Source organism: Anabas testudineus, chromosome 1 (genome assembly GCF_900324465.2).
Source record: "Anabas testudineus chromosome 1, fAnaTes1.2, whole genome shotgun sequence".
In the NCBI taxonomy this organism is placed as follows: Eukaryota; Metazoa; Chordata; class Actinopteri; order Anabantiformes; family Anabantidae; genus Anabas; species Anabas testudineus.
The window spans coordinates 13,839,894-13,856,983 of record NC_046610.1 but is presented as its reverse complement, the minus strand read 5'-3'; the positions used below and the strand labels follow the sequence as shown (position 1 = coordinate 13,856,983).

The 17,090-nt window shown below is 42.8% G+C and overlaps 1 protein-coding gene across 9 annotated transcripts in view; it reads right to left on the bottom strand.

Annotated features, from left to right (window-relative positions):
* ptprdb (protein tyrosine phosphatase receptor type Db) overlaps positions 1–16,308 on the bottom strand; it is a 123,426-nt gene extending 107,118 nt beyond the window's left edge. For all 9 annotated transcript variants that reach the window (XM_026359793.1, XM_026359796.1, XM_026359798.1 and 6 more), the window contains exons 1-2: positions 16,197–16,308; positions 15,912–16,024 (exon numbers count right to left, since the gene is read on the bottom strand). The gene's annotated coding sequence lies outside the window, so the exon portion shown is untranslated. The remainder of the gene's footprint in view (positions 1–15,911; positions 16,025–16,196) is intronic.
* Between the last annotated feature and the right edge of the window lie 782 nt (positions 16,309–17,090).

Below are 17,090 nucleotides of genomic sequence, written 5' to 3'. Positions count from 1 at the left end.
ACTTGCAAACATTCATACTGCTCCAATCCCTACCATTATTCCATGTGTCAATCTCACGGTTTACATGGTTTCATTAGTGACAAAAATGGGTACATTCATCAGCTCAGGGGTCAAGAAGATACATTTTAGTGACATCAGAAAGGGCGACCCCCCCCCTTGGAGGGACCTAATGATGGCAGACACACACAGCAGACGATACCGCATGTGCACAAGCACATAGGCCAATATTTAACTGCAGTGTTAGAGGGTGGGAGTCGTGCTGAATGTTTGTTTGTAGACGATGTGGAAGCAGGGTAACGAAGCTGACATTTAGTCTGAAACAAACACACAGAGACACACGCTCCCTAGACATTGGGATCATTTAATATCATGTTATAACCCCCAAACAATTACTGCGTGAAAGAAACAAAAACATGTACTGTAACATAAAAAAGAGTTTGTATGTTTTTACAGATGATACGTTTTCAAGTTTACACCAACACCTATATGAAGATGTAATTGTAATGTAAATGTCCGCCTAACTGGTAGGCGGCACATCCAAAAGCTGCTGACACGTTGTCACTGTGACCTGCAAATGCAATTCTTCTGGTGATGCTAGGAGACATTAGCTGTGGAGCAGGAGATTTTTGTACAAAAATTTCATGAAAACCCCCTCACTGTGTAACAGTTGTTGAGACATTACATCTGATAGTGGACTGACACTTCCATCCCCGGAGCTACGCCACTAGCAAGAAGCCAAAATGGTCAACAGAGGGTGACATGTGCTGATGTTCAAACCTTATATGAGGTGAAACCCCAAAATACTGAATCATTAGTTTCCTCAAAATGGAACCCGAATCATCTTTTTGTTAGACATTAACCGTCAGCTAAATGCCCAGTTCTTAAAGCAAACCATTATCAGGGTATTCTTCCTGTTCTACAACTGTTTTCAAAGGCTGAGCAGCACACGACTAGGAAACACGCCTCTAAATATCTCTTTCCCCTTCGATAGTTATGTCTGATGCAATACTGAGAAATCAGCTGTCATGTCATAAAATTAAAAAAGAATATTTGTAGTAATGTATATTAATGTGACATGCTTTCAAAATACATTGTCCAACCCGATATTTAGGGATGAGCAAACAACATACTACACTTTAACTTCACCCTATTTTTTTAAGTTCATTCGTATTTTCATGTCTTTGTCTTTCTCGAATGAAAACATTCATTCCATTACCTCAAGGTTAAGTATCACTCAGGAATATTTGCCAGGGCACTCTTAATGGTGCACATATTTTTTTCCTCACAGCTATTATTAACCAAACACAGTTTTCCATCTGCATGCTGTGTGCTAATGTATGTACAACATACTACATGTTTGTATTCAGGTGCGTATGTGAGGATCATTTGAACGCTTGCAACCTATCTGGTTATACACAGACATCAGGGTGTGTACATCTACTGTTTGTGTGCGCGCCTGTGTATATATGTGTGTGTGTGTGTGTGTGTGTGTGCAGGCAAGAGAAAGTCTAGAGCAATTGAGAGATGGATGTCTGGGTGAGTAAGTTGCTGAGGTGGGAAGTTTATGTGCCTAAGTGCACCTATGAGAGCCTGAAAGAAATGAAAATGAGTGTGTGTGTGTGTGTGAGTGAGAGAGTAAGTATGTGTGCATGCATGTGTGTAGGGTGTGTATTTGTACACTCGTTAGGTCGGTATCCAGCCATCTCAATCAGCGGTAATCCTGACTCAGCATCAATAATGACCCCATTAGTCACAAACCCCTACTGGTGCACGCACACACACACACACACACACACACACACACACAAACACAGATTTACAAACTGCCGGGTGGACACCTCATTAGTGTGTGCATGTAAATCATTATATGATATTTTGAAAAACACATATTAAATACACAGATACAACGTGGAATGCAGAAAAATCTTTTGCTCACACCGACTAAAACCAACCGAACCGATTTCTCAACTTCACACTGAAGGTTTTCATGTGACCAAAAGCTCAAACTTGACCCAAACAGACCCGTGGGAAACCAATCCAGCACCCGACACAAGTTCGAAGAAATTCCCTCAAGGCATGGATTGGATGAACATGAACAAGAACTGGATGAACATGAGGAAAATAAAACCTTGACCTTTGACCACAGGCCACCAAAGACTAATCAGTTTATCATTGACTCCTATTGGACAGTTTTGCCAAGTTCGAAGGAGTTCCCTCCTTGTGTCCCTTAGATATCGCAGTCACAAGAACTGGTGGCTGTACGGACAGACAACATAAAAATACAATGCCTCTGGCTCTGACTATCACCATTGTACAGGCACAAAAAGAGAGACCTGATCCAACAAGGACCAGAGCACAGCTAGACCCAACCCGAATAGAACAGAATATATTTAGACCTGAGACAAAGTGAGTTTGACCCAAATAGACCTGAACATGGAGCAAACAAAACACAAACACCGGCAGCACTGATTCACTATCAATTAATGAACCAGCAGCCACAATGGAGAACAGCAGCATTATAGCCCAGTAAAGAAATACGTCACGTCATCAGCGTCACGTCATCAGCAGCTGACAATGCACAGGTCCAGAAGTGATAAGTAAGTACATTTACTCTAGCACTCTACTTAATTTTGAGGTATTTGTACTTTATTGGAGTATTTCCATTTGATGTTACTTCACTTTTACTACAAATCAGAAGTAAATATTCTACTTTTACTCGTCTACATTCATTTCAACATCATTAGTAACTAGTTACTGTTACAGAATTAGATTCTTATAAAAAAAAAAAAGAAAGAATCATTTATGCATTAACCTCCTGCCACTACACAAGGTGGTTAAAATCAGTCCCACCTTTACCGACTGCTGTTTTTGTTCCACAGTCTGTAGGTAACAACACATTTTAGCCGTAATTTTCACCTTTGAAAATGTGAAATCTAGAAAAAGAAATCCAGACTAGGTTTCTACATTTCTGATATCAACAGCATCAAATTCTACAGTTTAAAATACACAGTTTTCCTAATGGAGTAAGTAATTAAATTACTAAAGGTTGTACTTTAGTAATTTAATTGAGTAGAATAATTAAGAGATACTTGTGTTGTGGAGTAGTTCTCTGGTACTGACACTTTTACTTGTCTATTGTGTAGTAGTTTCTGTATTTTAAACACCTCTTCATTCAGATCCATTCATGGGCAAATTGATCCACAGACCCAAGAGAGGAAAAGGAGAAAGACCCAAACCGATAAGACTGAGCAGGATTTGGACCTGATTTGGTTTTAAGGTCGAGTTTCAGGTCTTCAGAAGCAAGTGGGCCAGTAAAAACCTTAACACCACTGCCAATGCTGGTGTTGAGCCATAATGATTAAGAAAAAAAAAGAAAAAGTAAAACAGACAATGCAATTCAAAAATGACATTGCAGCTGAGTTTGGGACATTTTTTGATCAATGTTCAATGTCAACGTCTGTGGTAAAACTTAAAGGTTTAAAGAGAAAACAACATTATTCATATTTGAATCAAACTTGAACATTTAAAACATAATCATGAATATAAATGCTTGTGTTTTTCTATGTATTTATAGCAGTATGGGACGTTATGCAAAAATCCCATATCTCATTAAATAAGCACGGATTTGCCCTTTGGTTTGGCCTTTCAATATATGTTTTTAATTATATGCGTGCATAAATTTTAGTTTTATTTGACTTTCACTCTGCTGAGAAAGACATATTACAAAAAGGGAAGAAACAATGAAGTGTGCCACCTACAGCGTATCTGCATGGAAAGAGAGAATGACAATATAAAGCAGATTTGGAATAAATTTCAAGACATATAGTTGCATATATGTGCTTAGATTATACTTCTTGACCATCACTAAACAGGGACAAGGGATCGCCTGCTATAATAGGACTGAAATGCTGTATTACAGTAAATTACCTGGAAATGACCAAAGTCAATCTACTGATGAACACTGTAAAATGCAGTTCACATCAAACGGCACCAATTTGCCCTTAAGTTAATATATTCATTAAAAAATAACTATCTGCATATACAGAAAAATACAATAAAATGACCTTCTTGCATTGAAAGAAAGTGAATAAAATCACTGCAGTTTAAAAAGTGTTTAAAGTGTTTTTTCCCCTGAGACACAGAAACACGTACATGGTGTATTTGAGCGAGAGTGACGTACTGTAGAGGACATCCCTTTATCAAAGGACACTGATCACTGTGTGTGTGTGTGTGTGAGAGTGAGTATTTAAACAGATTAGTGCAATTTTATGCATGTCATAAACTACGGTATTAGACAAGGTTTAATGACATCGCTTGTGTGTTTGAGAGGACAAGAGACAAAAACACATAGGAAAGTGCAAGAACCCGAAACACCCATGACAAACTGGATGTTGCATGTGCATGAAGATTAAAACACACATAGTACATGCACGACTCTATCCACGCATAGACGGCGCGATGTGAAGAAATATCTCCAGTTAAAAGCTGTATTGCTGACGGAGTAAAGGTCAAAGGTTAGAAGTCAAAGGTTAAGGTCCAGTCAGCAAGAGCGAACGCCGCGGGAGACCTCACCTCTCCAAGACCCTGCGTGCACGTGCAAGTCTGCCTGTTAGTGCCCGTGTGAGCGTGAGGACAACCGTAAAGAGCCGCACGTACACGAAGATTAATGCAGCATTTTCTGTCATCCGAGGGGGTGTGTGTGTGTGTGTGTGTGTGTGTGTGTGTGTGTGTCTCCCCGTGTTCACAGGATTGCGCGCGCGCGTACATTCTATATATGCGTGTTTTGTGACCCTGTGCCCTACATCCTGACAGGATGAGCCACTGGGCTAAGAGGGGAGCGCCGGACCCCGAGGTGTCAATCACAGATTCAGACTGACAGACGAGTGAGCCAGCACCCGCTCTCACATTCACCCACACACTCTCCCTCGCAGGACTGCACTCTGTCGCTCTCTCGCTCTCGCTCTGGCTGTCTTTGATTCCCTCTTCCTGTCTCTGTTTCCTCTGTGTGCCCGTGCTCTGTCACCACCCCTCCCCTTTTATTTTTTTGTCTGTCTCACAGCCCCGTGTCTGTACATCCACATGCTGTTTGCAGTTTGGCAGTTACACCCCCCCCCCCCCTCCACCCTCCATGTCTCTCTCTCACTTTCGCTGTCTATCTCCTTGCCTGTCTCTCCTCTTTTTCTCTGACAGATGGGTGCCTCAAACCATTTCAGTTTCTGCTCTCTGTCAGTACATCTCCCTTCTTTGGTTTTCCGAGCTTTCTCTACAGCACATAATGCGGTCATTCATGCGTGCACACACGTTTACCGTGCAAGTGTGGAACACACTGATGTGTAAATAGGAGTTGGGGAGCGTTTTCATTTGCTCGTCCTTGGGAGGACGAATTTGAGATTTTTAGCTCACTCGCTAAAAATGATTTCTTTTTGTTGAAGTATGGGCACAAAATGATGGAATTTAAGCATATTAGGGTTAAATTAATAAAAGGATGTCAAGACGCACATACAAATTTAATAGCTACCAATAGAGGTGTGTGCTTACAAACGGTTGCCACAGACAAACTGCAAACAGCAACACTAAACTTATAACTACAATACCAAACTTAAGCTCTAGTGCTAGTTTGAAACTTGCGATAAATTCTCTATACTCAGCTCAGAAGGATGTGCCTCGCTCAAAACCTTTAAAAGACATCTCTGTATTGCTGACAGTGCTACTCAGTGAGTCCGGGTCACAGAAGCCTTTGACAGCACCTCTCTACATTAAGTTGTCAAGAATATTTTTCCTAGAAAAAAATAAAAAAATAAAAAATAAGATATTGTATCTTAAATAAAGCTGGAATCACATTAGTGAATTACTCCATATTATGATATGCTCTATCTAGGAGACAGTGTTTTGTTGTAAGCAGGAGCATTCTGTAGATGAGCCATGTTTTAATGGCACGAGGTGTCCAGATTGTACCGACATTGCTGCCAGCATTGCTGTCACTAACAGACAAACATAGTGTGAACCTAACCACCAGTCACAGAGTGTACGAGCCTGACAATAAATGCATCCTGGTGCGACCACAAGGCTGTATTTCAACACAAAAGTCACATCGGAGAGACGAATATTACAGACATAGAGATGTAAATAATCGGTATGTTTCTTATAGACTGATTATTCAGTCATGTGGTTAATGTAGCGTCCATTTCACAGTGTAGAGAGTTTCGTATTTGTAAATCTATTGGCTCTACTGTTTACCTCAGGAGCGTCTAGACGGAGGAATGCATTACTGCTGATGCGATAACCTTCCACAGTTGTACAGTTCCTCCTCAGAGGAGCACAAACTGCTGTAAAGAGTTTTGTTGTATGATAAGGCTTCAGCCTGGACTACCTGGTTTGTACCTGTAGCCACACACCCACACCAGTGCAGCCCCTTGTGTTGTTTTGATGCAGGGCTATTTTTGGCCTTGCAGGATGAGGAGCAGATGCGCTTAATGAGCAAATTTCTGGATAATAGCTGATGTAGGTTTTGCACACTTACAGTAAATCTGTACATGAATCTTCAACTGGAACTATTTTACTTTAGCTTACCATGTAACAATGTGCTGTATAGCTGATAAGCTCACAGTATCACTGGTCACAACATTTAATTATTGGAAACAAAGCACATCATGGTCACAACTATTTCTGATTTCTGTGCATCGGTGATATATTTGTTGTGTTTTGCACGAAGGTAGTCATACCGGTCTTTCGAGATATATTGTATGTGTAATCTCTCTTGGGGGCCATTAAAGTGTACAAATGGTCTATTAGTGGGTTAAACGCAACCACAATGACCTTTTTAGCTGCAGTTTTAACCTCTGTCCGTAGCGTACCCACTGGGAGAGTTGTTGTTTTAATAATAATCTGAGACTCAAATCTAAATAAAATCCATACAATAAAATTTTGGCACATACCTTGGAACACAAATTGGTTTCTGGTCAGTGTGAGAGCAAGTTTCACCTGGAACTGTCAGCATGGATTCAATTAGTCTTTGTGTGTGTGTGTGTGTGTGCGTGTGTGTGTTTGTGTTAATGTTTCGATGAGGAAGAAGATGGAAAGTAAGCGAGCAGGGAGGCTCAGTTAAATCTGAACCATTCTGCCACAGACTGTGCTATATTCAGAGACTGATTTAAAAACATATTGTAGCCTTGCTTTCTTGTCTCTACACATTTTTCTTTTCTATCTTATTCTGTTCTGCTGCATAATCTTATCTTTCTCATCCCTTTCTTCGCCGTCCTTCTCAGATTCCATTTCCCCCCCTTCTTCATCTCCCTGTGTACTCCTCTATCTTCCATCTGCTTCTCCCTCTGTCCCCCCTACATTGCTTTCCTTTCGTCTTGACACCTGACAGAGACGGGATCCAGCAGTAAATCTCCTGAAGCACAGTCATCCACCATCTTTCACGCAACAAAGCTAAAGAGAGAATGAAGAAAGGCAGCGAGGTGGGAGAGGAAGACGTAGTGTTAGTTTGTTGCAGAGGAGAACAAAAGATACAAGATAACAAAAAGACAAACAGATACCAAATGGCCCAAGACGCAAGGCGGTGGTGAAGGGGGGGAAACAGACGCTGATGGAGGTGCTAAATGAGTGATGGAAGAGTGGAGACTGAGGGAGATAAAGACACGAGCTTTAACTCACACACATGGTGAATAGTAGTCAATCCACTCACATATATTGTACAGCACACACACTCATCATCGTGGCAGAATAAGCAGCATGATTAACACTCCCCCTGAACCAGAAGCCGTCCTTCCTGCCCTGTCGGAGTGGGACTTGTTGGGCTTAGCTCTTTGTGTAGAAAGCCTCAACTAATGCGGGACCACCACTCCACAGTCAACACCTTACTTTATGCCTATGTGTGTGTGTGCATGCATGCGTCCACATGCGCAGATACCGTATGCGTGCATGTGTGAGCCAAAGTAAAGTAGGCAAAGATTGCGTCTCAGGTATATCTGTCCTTGTGGGTTAGTCCACACTTGAATTTATTTCTATGTATGTGTGTACTTAGGATTGTGTTTCCGTGTGTAGGTGTGTGTTTGTGTGTTTGTGACAGCGGGCTGGGCAGAGTGTCCATAGCCGGTGGTTTATGGCTGCTGAGGTCTGATTACATTGCTGCGACTGGAGGGGTGAGCAGACTGGTGGTTCTATCTGTCTTCTGTGTGGCTGACTGAACAGACACACAGCGAATGGAGATGGCACAGCCAGAGACACTTGGCCTGGCTCCCAGAGATCTCACAGGGATACAGCCACATAATAGATTCACACAAGGAAATGCACCCAATTCATACTTGATTTGCGAGTTCCATGTCTGTCATTGTATTTTGTTATTATTTAAGCTGAACATGTTGAACCCTAGTGGGTGGAGAGTTGTCAAATTAAAGCGCTTTCCACATGTAAATTCACATTACTACATTTTACTTCATTTACAGTTATACATTTACTGTTCTATTTGTGTTTTTATTAAAGCATTCATTTCGTCCCACATATGCTGAGCTACTTTCAGTAGTAGGGGTGAAACAATTCTTCAATTTCACAGTTCGGGCCAGACTAGATTTTTGAGCCATTGTTCGGTTCAAACCTCAGTTTTTGTTTTATTGAGTTTGGGGTACTTCAACACATGGACTACCTATATTCTGTAATGTCCCTGAATGCCTCACAGCACGTATGACCACCACTCTCTACTACTTAAATGTACACCAGACCTTCCACAGCAGGAGAGCGTGGACTTTGTCTTGAGGGTACAGGTTATTACTCAGACCTAAACTAACTGGGACTATTCCATAAGTATTACTCAACTGCATGTGTTTATTTTATCATTATAATGAGATGGAGAAAAGGGAGAGAGTTTAGGCCAAGAACAGAAGGTTAAGATGTTGTTCCGCTTATTGAGGAGTACAGTAGCTGAGCCCTTTGTGCTCTGGGAATTCAAAGAGGAAAGCAGAAAGGACAAAGGCATGCCCAGTAGATGGGTGTACAGTATGTGAGAGAGGAAGGCTGTGAAAGATGAGAATGGAAAAAGAAAATATAGAAAATAAATAGACATGAAAGCCAGAACAACTGAGAGGTGGGGGGAAGATGGGAGAGAGACAGCGAGAGAGTTCAAAAGATGGACAGTGATGCATGGGTGTGCTGGGCAATCCACTACTGTGAGTACATCATTGGGTTACTCCCAAGTGTGTGCCATGTACGTCTGAAATCACAGAGAACAATGTGGCGCAAAGCAATGAGGGAGTCCTGGATATTTGATGCCGTTTACTTCTATTGTCTCGGAAATATTCACTTTTTCAGCCATTTGCAATAGTGTGTTTGTGTTTCAGATTGGGTGAGACAGAGACAGAGGAGGGGTATTCATGTTTGTGCACATGTTAATGTGTGAATGCATGTGTGTAAATGTGTTTGTGTGTGTATTTGATTTTATGTGAATCCTAAATGTGCATGAAAACCAAGGTTTAAGGTTTTTTAATCAGCCCCATCTGAGCGCTGTATGGGGACTCTGAGAAGCTTTCATGTAGAGTTTCTCTTTCTCTCATGAACACACATCCAACACACACCCACAAAGCATCCCCTCATGCCTTCTGTTCTAAATTTACACCTAACATGAGAACAGGAGAATGGGGGAGGAGGCAAGAAGAAGCAAGGCAAGGTAAGGGAGCGAAGCAAAAGAAGAAGAGGGTAGAGGAGGAAAGGTAGGGGACGGTAAGGAGGATGTGTGGTGACAGTAGGTGGGGGAAAAGGACAAGAACAGAGGGAAACTGCACAGGAAACAAGCACAGGGGAGGGGTGGAAGAAGTGTCTACAGAAATGAGGAAGAGGCAAATCTAAAAGAGGAACAAAGGAGAGGAGAACAGCCAAATTTGATTTAGACAGTGGGCAAATAAGATGGAAAGAGGGAGGGACGGAGAGAGTTGGATAGACAAGGAGAGAGGAAGGGAGGGAGAGAGAAGGACAGCGGTATATTAGTCAAGGTGTCCAGTCTATGTATTGCCTGGTGTGCAATACCACCCCTCTGATTTACTCTGCTGAGTGACTGATGAGAGGGAGGAAGAGAAAGAGGGATGCAGAGACGAAGGGATGAGAGAGGAGGGAGGTCTCGCAACGAGCGTTTAGGCCAAATTAACGGCACCTCATAAATTAGACTAACAGTCAAACCGGAGGGGCTGGAGATGAGTGTTTGCGCGCGCGTGCGCGTGTGTGAGTCTGTGCATACGAGTAAGTATGTGTCGTGCATGTATGTGAATAATGACTTGTCAAGAAGGAACAATTTGAACCAGTGCAAACAGATTACTCTCTGATAAAGTAGTGATATTCAACCGCTCACTCACGCAAACACAATCTTCCTCTGATTACCACATGTGCTGAAGCATTTTCTCCTGTATTTTGTGCTCATAAAGCAAAACAGCAGGGAGGACGCTGCTGTGCACGCTGAGGACGCTGAAATTAAGTCCACCTTTACACTCGTGAAATATTCTCACTTTCCATTTAACGTATTAACAAAGTTAACGTGTGACACGTTTCCCCCAAATGTTTAGAGACAACTACGTGCGAACGCTGCGCCTTTAAAAAACACAGCACAGTGGTGATTTAACACAAATATGCTTTCCAGTAGTAATCCTGCCTGGGTTATTAGTTGTTAATCAACTTAACATGGGTTATTTTACTGCCAATGCAATATGCTCATATTGAAAATATCAAAGCATTTTACACCCTCTTTAACTGAGAAACCCACTGACTTTAATTTACCCCACATAGGAAGCTGCAAAAACTCCAAGTCGTGTTTGATACAGTTAATACAACCATCCACTTAATCAGTAGTATAAATATGTTATGCATTTTAAAAAATGTGTATTGAGGCTTCTTCCATTTTTTTTTTCTCATTTCAGGATAAGGCTAAACTAAAGTAAGCCTCTCCATCTTCTCTTACATTTTGAGCTCCATGTATCATAAATCCTCCCTTTTAAACTTAATTTCTGTCATTCCCTTCATATTCTTAAAAAAAATGGTTAACTCTGTCAAAGTGCAGGCACTTGCCAATTGCTCTGTGATTACAGCAGTCTGACCGAGAAGAAAGACATACTAATACAAACACACACACACACGAACCCGTGCACACGCCGGTCTTGGCAGTGTCAAGTTGATGCTCAGAGTGATTAAAGTGTCGTGCTTCTGAGTGTGTCACCTGGGTGCTGCTGTATCTTAAATCAGGACAGTGAAGCACAGATTGGGTATTGACTGGCCCGCAGAAGTCTCCATCCATCACTCTGAGAAACGATAGCACAGAGGCCGCCCTGGTGTAACCATATACCACTGACGATGCTCCCTGGCTGGCTAAGGTGACGTAAGGTTATGGTTATGGCACCGACCATTATTTATGCAGAGTTGTTAGCGCGGAGAGAGAGAGAGAGAGAGAGAGAGAGAGAGAGAGGCCCATGTCACAGGCAGATGTGGACTGACAGGCAACATGTCTGCGTCAAACACAGGCTGACAGACGCATATGCTCAGACGTGCAGCACTTCTAGTAAGAGATAAGACTTCCTTTTCTGTCTCTGTCCTGTTGTCTCTCACTCTCTGTGATACACACACACACAACACACACACACACACACACACACACACACACACACAGACAATCACACATACCCGCAAACACGCCGCTCTGTCTTGAGGGCCTGAGCAGCATCTTTTGACTGTGTGCCTAATGATAATAAATGAGCCATCATGGGTGGGGAGGGAGGCACTAAGTCATCCCCTTCATCGACAGGAGGAAGACTGGGAGCCCCAAGGTCATCCCACTGTCAGCATCACTCTCCCTAACAACTCCTCTCCCTCATTCGCATGCACATATGCATGTGTGTGCACATAAATATGCACGCACAGAGTTAAAATGGCACAATGTGCACAATGCAGTGTTCCCAGTCACACACCGGTTGCTCACAGATCCGCACTCGCAGAGACGTTCATACACCAGAGAGCACCTGGCGTAACCTGCTTCGAGATCCTCTGCTGCATTTATCTTTTTTAGAAACATTTTATTTTTGTTCAGGTGTTAGATCATTTCGTACTTCAAATGTAACTCCACTCCACCTGAATGCGATTCAGTGGTATCCAACCTCATGCTGTTCAGCCAAAGAGTGATTATCTCAGATAATTTCTTATGAAGAGTTTAAAAAGTTCAAACAATCATAGAGAAGTGTAGAAAACTCACTACAAACACTAGTTTTACTTTCTTTGCTGTCTGCTAGTCCTTTGGTAGCACCTCTACACCTCTACACTTGCGCCTTTCACCTGCACGGTGCACAGGATACCACCAACCTGCCTTTTCCTTTAGCTAAACACAACCACATCAGATCAGCTGAGGAGACAAGCATTGCATAACTGAAACATGTCTTTAGAAACTCCCCTGACCCTCCTGATTTCCATCCTTCTCCCTAATGAGCTGCCATGTACTGCCATCTCTCAGAGGCACAGATCAGAATTCAAATCCAAAAGGATGGGGGGGGGGGGGGGGGGGGGGGGTGTCAAGCCAATTCCTCAAGAGACACAAACCAAAGAATGTTAATAATGCTGTACTAAAAATGTAAGTTTGTGGGAGAGTGGAGGCATTAGAAGATGCGTTGGAGAAAATAATGGGAAGGTAGCGCCTTTACTTTGAACTGTGGGAATTCTTTTCACACACACACACGCACATGTAAATACACACACACACACATATATATATATATATATAGATTGCACGTGCACACACACATGCATGGATATACCAACAGACACACACACACATATATACAGGTTGCAAGTTTAGACTGGAGCTGAAGAGAGCTAATTTGCACCACATTGAAATGCATCTCAATTAAAGAGAAACACATCGTGGTGCCAGGGGAGGAGAGAAGAGAGAGATGTGAGAGAACGGGAGGGAGGAATGGGGTGTGAAACAGTGTGTGAGAGTATGAGAGTAATAGAAGGTGGTGGCGGTGGGGAGGCGGTGAGCTCAACTGTATTTGGCAAGAGAAGAAGGGAGGGAGAGAGAAAGACAGAGGAAGAGAGAGTGTTTTCATCTCCCTCTCTTGGAAAAACATCTCATTTTGGGATGAATTGGATTTAGAAAGGGTGTTAGGAGGTTGCGGCGCAGCTAAAATCCCAACTAACTTCAACCTCGTTATCACCAGCTCTTTGGTTCGGTGCCAGCACGCCAGGGCTGTCCCTGCTAAAACTGTGTGTGTGTGTGTCCATGTGTGTGTGTGTGTGTGTGTGTGCGTGTTTTTTTTAAAGCCCAAGGCCATGTACAGTATGACAGAATGGGCGGATACGTGTAAGACACAAATAAGGTTTTACCTAAGCGTGTGTGGGCAAGTGTGACAGCGTGTTCGCATCTCTGGTGGTTTCTGAGAGTGGACTCTGATTCTTTGTCATGTTAGAAACGAGATAACGTGCGTAAGTATACGTCTGAACGCGTATGTGTCTGTTATGTGCGATTTAGTAAGTGTAGTGTGCATCTGAGAGAACAAACAACAACCCGAGGAAAAAAGAAAAAAAAAACACACACACACACACACACACACACAATCTGTCACATGGAAAAATCAGGGCTGGCTTTGTGTGCTGCTACAATTTTGCATGGACTGTCATGTTCTTAAAACTGCAGTGATACTGCCAGCCCACCATCTTCACAACAACACCAAACACACGTAGATCCATTCTTTCATGTTGTCAGAAGATACTCAACTTGTCTGCTTTTCACAAGAGCACTTTAACTCTGCGCTTGCCTCCGCTCAGATATAAGTCACACAGCTCTTAGAGTGAAGAGCATTCTGGGAAATCAAGCCCTTTTTTTTTTTTGATCTTATTCCAGTCTAAGATGTAGCGTCCTACTGCTGACTGCAGCTCTGTAGCACTATTATCACTATGATGTAATGCGCCTACCCACCCGTACCTAGCCATAGCAATGCTTATTTTCTGAAGGGATAATAAGATAATCAGTATTAAAACTATCATTAAGAAGAGCTGGAGCAACACGATCAGCGTCATCTCGACTTCCACCGGTGACACTGTGTCAGCGCATCATCTGAGAATACATCATCTCATTTTCACCTGACAAAAAAAAAAAAAAAAAAAACTGATGGGGGTCGCAAGGGCTAAATGATTGGTTTGTTGCATGATTGCCTGGCTATGTCTACAATGAGGTTCACAATCTCAGCAGAAGCATGTGCGAATCCCAGACTGAAACTCATCTGAGGAGAGTACAGGAGGTAAATTGAGGAGCGAGAACGGGGGACGCTCTCCCATTGAAACGATTTGCCTTTGATATGTTATTACTTTTGCCTTAAATGTAGCTACAAACATCAATTCTGATTATTAAATATCCACAGCTTACCCACTGGGAACGAGATATCATTTCCTTTGGCATTCTCACCTCAGCTTTTTCAAGAACTGAGCAGAGATACAATGCAATGGACCCTCAACTTTTGACCAGCTATTTCCTCTGGGTTGTCACCTGAGTTATGAGCCTCCTTCATTTGTGTTTGAGTCAGTGCTCTTGTTTGGTCTTTTTTTTTTTTGTCTTCTAGTCATATAGCTAAGCTAAAATAAGCAGTGGCCTGCTTCCATGTTAGCCCTGCACTGGTGACAAGCATGTCAAAGCCATAAGAACCTAGTGTGTATCAGTGACACCTAAATATATAAATATATGAGCTAAAAGAAAAACTGCTTACATGGGTTTTCTTTTCCCTCCAATACTTTGAGTTAGCATAATCCCTCTCCCTCTCTCTGTCCTTCTTTTCCTTGCTGTTCATTTCTTTCCTTGCATACACATGATTGAGCAAAGCCAACACACACACACACAGCAAGAAAAATCCTTGGCCCCATGCAGCACAATGACGGCCCCATACTGTACACGAACAATCACACACATCAGCAAACTACTGGGACGACCTCCACGGGCGCTTCATCATGCCCCTCTGTGTCTTCCCAGCCTCTCCATCTGCCCTCGGTGCCACCGCTTACGAGCCTTTAAGCGTCCCTCTGTTGTGCACGGACTGACAGATCGAGTTGTCATTACATTAAGTAGGGACTCTCTATTAGTGCAAATGGTGGCACATCACCAGATAATCGGGCTGTGGACAGCAAGTGTGGCTATGTGGGAGGTGCGATGCTAACGGATGGTGTGTGGGAGAGTAATGTTTTATGTTGGAGGAAGTGTGATATCTCCATTATAGACAAGCTTAATTGATAAACAGGACAATAAAAGCAGCAAATGGCCCCATAGATTTCTGCCTACAGCCCAGCCAGCAGTACTGTGGGATGTCACTATCTTTATAATGGGGAGTAATGACACTGATAACATATTTAGTGGAAGCTTTAGAAGAATAGCAGACAATGTCATCACAGTGGAGAAATAAAAGACTAATAAAATCTCTGTCATAAAAAGGTGGGAAACAGTGGTTCCCTGAGGGATGCCTCAAATGTTTCTTTCTCCTCACACCCTTCACTCCTTTCACCTCATCTCCCCCCCCACTCTCTCTCTCTCTCTCTCTCTCTCTCTCTCACCATCCGTGATGGGAATCCTGACTAATAACTGGCACAAATGGCCACGTTTAATTCCCGTGCATAATAAGCGAGAAGTTCGCAGCCATGGGGCAACAATTTTGTGAAAGAGAGCAGCGGCGGAGCTGCGCAGCCACGCTGCCTGTTCCCAGCTCCTGGCATCAGAAAACAATTCCTGAAACCCCCTCCTAAGTGGATCATTTACAAAAAGGGAGAGACTGAAGTGGCCAGGTTAATTAGACACCGCCCGTTTTTTTAAATCAGCACCGAGTCCTACTTTTTACATGCCCGTGTGCCAAACGCGAGAGATTCAAAGCGACCGAGCGGCAATTCGGGCCAAAGTCTTTGCTCACCAGAAAATCCGGATCAGAGCTCGGTGTACGGAGAATCCCGAGGAGTTTCCTCTTTCTTTCTTCAGCCCAAGTTGAAGGCAGCGACCGGACGCGCTCCCACAGTCCCGACTGAACTGCAAAGAGACAAGGTAAGAGCACACTGAGAGGAGGCACCTCAGCCTGGAGACGCGCACAGCGCACCACCACCACCACCACCCCTACACACACACACACACACACACACACACACAACCAAAAAGTGCATTAATAATTCCACACATTTAGCTACTACATCCAGGACTGTACCTGTTAAACGAGGCGGGATCGCCAGCGGAGAGCGAAAGAGACGAGGAAAAAAAAAAAGGGAAGCGGGCAAAGCAGCAGCTGACAGATTTGACTTCAAACTGATGCTGACGATGCGCACCGAGATAAGCTCCGGAGGAGAGAGAGAGAGAGAGAGAGAGAGAGAGAGAGAGAGAGAGAGGGTAGGGAGGGAGGGAGAGAGAGAGAGAGAGAGAGAGAGAGAGAGAGGCTGAGGAGTACAGATTCAGAATATGTCATAGGAAAAAAACCCTACATGTATTCAAGTAGGTACAAGCAACACAAGCCACTTCCATTAAAGAGAGAAGACAGCCTGCCACACCAACTCACCAAAACTCTTATTAATAAATAATGAATAATTCCCACAGACACAGGTAAAGCCACGAGAGGCGTGTCTAGGGATGCAATAAAATAAAAAGTTAGGAGATTGTCCTGAACAGCCACATGGGAAACACAGGTTTCCTTAGTTATTTACACTAATGTCAGTCAATATTAAAGTGAATTTGGGTAAAAAGTCTTTTTTAAGAGATGACCTGGGACCAGATGCACCTCAGGTGGTGAAGGTATTACACCTGCATTGATACCTGCAGCGCTTGCACCGTTTATCATCCACTCAATCATTTGGGGAAAATGATATCCAGATTTAAAGTTCTATTCTGAACGACGGAGAGCGTTTGTTACCTACTTTTGCGGAGAACAATCCAGTAATTAATCAATACATACTTTAAAATACATAAATAAAATACTTTCATATACTGAACTATGTGGCAAGCTTTATTTTAAGGTAGAGTGTAATGGCAACGGTGGCCATAGTGACCAACCACTGCCAACACATTATAACTATAATTCACTTTTGATTAAGTGAATCAAAATCTTTTG